Consider the following 5,075-nt stretch of genomic DNA (forward strand, 5'->3'; position numbering starts at 1 on the left):
CCTGATGACATCACATGGGGGGGGGGGGGGGAGAGCTCTACAGAGCGCACTATCACTGCAGGGTGGAGCCTTTTCTGGTTTTTTTTTTAATGAATATTCATTGGCTCACGCTTATATCTAGGCTTTTAGATAAGGTTAGCAAATCACACTGTACCGATTTGGGGGAGAGTGTGACTGGGGTGTATGTCAAAGGGGACTAGGGATGGCAGGAGGAGAGTATCCAGGATTGGGTGAGGAATCCAGGGTGATAATGCAGAAGGAAAGAGACGAGGAGTGGAAAGAAAGTGCAAGAGAAGGAAGAGGAAGAATAATGAAGCAGAGCAGGTAGGATGAATATGGAAAAGGCAGAAGGGGAGAGAAAAAGAAGGACGTATCTGCTGTTGAAGTAAAGAGACAAAGAGGGAAGGAGAGAATTGAACAGAAGAGAAAAAGGAAGGAGGACACCAGAGCGAGAGAGACATAAAATAAAAAGCAAAGAAAGGAATAGAGATAAGGACAGAGAACAAGTCAAAAGATGCTGAGTCATTACATAAAGCCAGTAATATAAAAGATTAGAAAACATTTTTTTTAACTGATAGAGAATATAGATTAAAAGAAAATTCTTCCCAGGAGCAGAAGAAGATGGGAGGAAGAATGGAGGAAGGGAGAAAATCTGTATAGACACGCCCAACCCCAGCCTTGTTAATCTCAGGGCGAGCAGAACTCAAAGGTTCCCATTTATGGGACTATGCTTCTCGAACATGCTTTGAACTTTTCTCCTGGAAAAGCTTGAGACGAATAAACGATTATGCTGAAGCTAGCAGGCAAGGAAAAGGTTAATACAAAGGGAGAACATAAGAACATAAGAAAATGCCATACTGGGTCAGACCAAGGGTCCATCAAGCCCAGCATCCTGTTTCCAACAGTGGCCAATCCAGGCCATAAGAACCTGGCAAGTACCCAAAAACTAAGTCTATTCCATGTAACCATTGCTAATGGCACTGGCTATTCTCTAAGTGAACTTAATAGCAGGTAATGGACTTCTCCTCCAAGAACTTATCCAATCCTTTTTTAAACACAGCAGATGTGATTTAGTAACCTTAAATGTCCAGAGGGAAGGATGAGGCAATGAATATTCATAAATATCCAGAAAATTGTTCAGAGTAGTTAAATCACAAGCAGATTGTGATAAATTGCAGGAAGACCTTGTGAGACTGGAAAATTGGGCATCCAAATGGCAGATGAAATTTAATGTGGATAAGTGCAAGGTGATGCATATAGGGAAAAATAACCCATGCTATAATTACACAATGTTAGGTTCCATATTAGGTGCTACAACCCAAGAAAGAGCTCTAGGTGTCATAGTGGATAACACATTGAAATCGTCGGTTCAGTGTGCTGCGGCAGTCAAAAAAGCAAACAGAATGTTGGGAATTATTAGAAAGGGAATGATGAATAAAACGGAAAATGTCATAATGCCTCTGTATCGCTCCATGGTGAGACCGCACCTTGAATACTGTGTACAGTTCTGGTCGCCGCATCTCAAAAAAGATATAATTGCGATGGAGAAGGTACAGAGAAGGGCTACCAAAATGATAAGGGGAATGGAACAGCTCCCCTATGAGGAAAGACTAAAGAGGTTAGGACTTTTCAGCTTGGAGAAGAGACGACTGAGGGGGGATATGATAGAGATGTTTAAAATCATGAGAGGTCTAGAATGGGTAGATGTGAAACAGTTATTTACTCTTTCGGATAGTAGAAAGACTAGGGGGCACTCCATGAAGTTAGCATGGGGCACATTTAAAACTAATCGGAGAAAGTTCTTTTTTACTCAACGCACAATTAAACTCTGGAATTTGTTACCAGGGGATGTGATCAGTGCAGTTAGTATAGCTGTGTTTAAAAAAGGATTGGATAAGTTCTTGGAGGAGAAGTCCATTACCTGCTATTAAGTTCACTTAGAGAATAGCCACTGCCATTAGCAATGGTTACATGGAATAGACTTAGTTTTTGGGTACTTGCCAGGTTCTTATGACCTGGATTGGCCACTGTTGGAAACAGGATGCTGGGCTTGATGGACCCTTGGTCTGACCTAGTATGGCATTTTCTTATGTTTTTATGTTCACCCTAAAATGACAGTGCTCAGTGTAAAGCTTTTCCCTCGCCTGTGTGATGTCATCAGACTGTGCCCAGGAGGAAGAGAAGCTATCCTATGTTGGAGACAGAGCCACATAAAAGAGTCTTTTGCAGATTAACAGCTGGAAACCAGAAACCTCCTGCTCCCAAATCTCGGTTTCTGCCCATATTTTCCTGCCCTGTATCAGCCCCCAAATTGCACTGAAAGTGGTAAACACTCAGTTCCCTGTATGTACCCAGATCAATCCAGACTCCTGGGTTTTGTCTCCCCTCCAGCAGATGGAGACAGAGAAGTTTTGACTGAGTTGCCCTATATCCTGAGGTGCCACCTGCAGTCCGTCAGTATTTCTCTGTCTCCAGCAGATGGTGGAGGTGCAAAACAAAAAAAAACAAAAATAGAAGAAGCAGCATTAGAAAAGTTGTTCTTCGCCTCCCAGGGGGTTGGCAGGTCCTGGTGGGACCGTACCCCCTGGTATTTGAAGCAGGCAAGCAGAGGGTCAGGGAGCCTGTGAGCTCAACCACAGGGCGATACCGGGGGTCCCGGTTCACTCACCCTGGGGCAGATCTGGGGAAGCTTTGGTGCCTGCACTGGGTTTTCATAAAGTTCCAAAAAATAAAAGAAAAAAGGTTTAACACAGGAACTTGGATCGGAGCACGCCTCAGAGCACTTCAGGGAAGTTCGCTCTTGCAGGTGAGGTAGGTGCCGCGGTAGCCGATCCGGATCTTCCCCTGCTCCCCCAGCGCTGTACTGTTTTCTTCGGAGCTTTCCTTGGCCGGCCCCATCCTCCCGATGCCTCGTGGCACAGCCTGCTCTGTGCGTGGGGAGTCCCGTGCGCGCCTTTTGCGCGCCGGAATGTGTTCCCGGTGCTTCCACGGTGGATCGAAGCCGCCTGCCCAACAGAAATGGCAGGAATTTATCCACATTCACAGAGACCGATAAGTACTTACAATAAGAAGCGAGAACGCTCTAAGAGGGTTGAGCTGACCGCCAGGGAGGGTGAAAATCAAGGACTAGATATGTAACACAAGAAAAATAAAAAATTAAAAAAAATTATTTGGAGAATAAAGACGGTGGCCATACAATGGGATAATCACAGAGTGGTTATCTTGGACATAGTCACCGCACATCACCACACATCAGGGTATATTCCCTTGATGATTTGTAGCTTATGATGAAATGTATATACGGCAATTTCTGTGCTGTGTGATTATTCATTTTCTCCCCCCAACCCAAACCCCTCCCTGGTCATGGTTGTCAAACTGTGAAAACCGCCCTAGGGTAAAGAGAGTGAACTTGTGTAAGGAGTCCATCACTTCAAAATTACATTAGAGAGACAGTGGAGTCGATAACTGAGTCCTCCCATCTATAAGTCCTCAGTGAGGAATCCCTGCATGTGAACCTGGTAAATACAGACTTCAACTGGGACCGGAATTTTTCCAACTAATATAAGGCTGCCATACTTGTTCAAAGTTGTGCAGTCGGTCACCTCTAATAGATGTCAACTTTTCCAAATAGGACACTTTTTCCAAACGAGAGTGGAGGTGATTTAGAGAGGGGACTTCGACCTTTCGCCACCGAATGGCTAATTCACATTGAACAGCAGAGAAAACCTGGTATATCCATCGTTGAGTGTGGGGGTGAACCAACATCAAGAGGGACATGCAATAGAAATATTTTGGGATCTATGGGGATAGCAATACTCGTTAGTTCAGAGATAAAAATCCCTAACCACCTCCCAAAGCTGCTGTACCCTTGGGCACTCCCACCACATGTGTAGAAAAGTCCCAATCTGACCACACCCCTTCCAACACTGATTCCCGGAGCCCCCGTACCTTCTGCATAATTTATCTGGGGTGAGGAACCACTGGTATAGCACCTTGTATCCATTTTCCTTAATGGAAGTGGATGCCGAACTTCTACTGGTAGGATGGAAAATGTGATCCCAGATCTCGTCAGCAATAACTTCCCCATAATCTCGTTCCCACTGCACATTGAAAGGTCGCCTTACCTTGGAAGGTGCCTTAGGATTCTAGATATTGGTTTGGTAACTTTTTTGGGGGGCGAGAGCATAAACCTTCAAAGAGGGATTTGCCCTTACGAAGTTCCGCACCTATCTGGGCCTTGCTAAAGCAGTGTGCAATTTGATTTTAAGCATAATGGTCCGTGTCTGGCAAATAGAATAGGCGTTGTAATTCAGAAAACAGTAACAGATGCTGACGGTCCCAGAGTTGATCCCATTTATAAAGACCTTTGGTCCCCCACCTGGTAAATATGCCATGTTCCTCACCCAGAGGGAAGAATTTATCATGTAAAAAAGAGGTGAGATGGTATACCTGCTTATTACCTACTAGTCTGATTTTCCACTTGTCCCTTACCTGAAACAATAATTGTGTGTATGGGGAAAGATCTTGGTGGTCTCTGCCAGGCTCTTACCTGAAGGGGGGGGGCGTGTCCCTAATTGGGGAAGACATTCTCACCCATGGTCTGAGGGTACCAGCCGACTGGCAATGAAGAAAAGCACTCAGTTGGGAAGCAGCAAAGTACCAAGTGAGGTTGGGTAGCTGGAGGCCACCACTTAGTTTTTCTTTGGATAGAGTAGTACGTGCCACCCTGGGCGGCCTCCGTTTCCATATAAACTGGAATAGCTTTCGTTGCCATAGGGTCAGGGTAGCATCTGGCACTGGTATTGGGAGGGTTTGGAAAAAGTAACTAAGACGGGGCAGTATATTCATCTTTATAATTGCGATCCTACCAAACCATGAGAACGTACCCCTATGCCACCGAGCCAGGTCATTTTGGATTTTACAAAATAGCGGGATATAGTTCAAGCGATACAAATCTTGACCCTCTGGACCTTTTTTGACACCCAAATGTTTCACCCAGACTTTCGCTATACGAAAAGGGAGAGACTGAGCAGGTTCCACTGATACATTTAAAAGCTCCGATTTATCTTCGTTGA

This window comes from Rhinatrema bivittatum, chromosome 2, assembly GCF_901001135.1.
Source record: "Rhinatrema bivittatum chromosome 2, aRhiBiv1.1, whole genome shotgun sequence".
NCBI classification, from domain to species: domain Eukaryota; kingdom Metazoa; phylum Chordata; class Amphibia; order Gymnophiona; family Rhinatrematidae; genus Rhinatrema; species Rhinatrema bivittatum.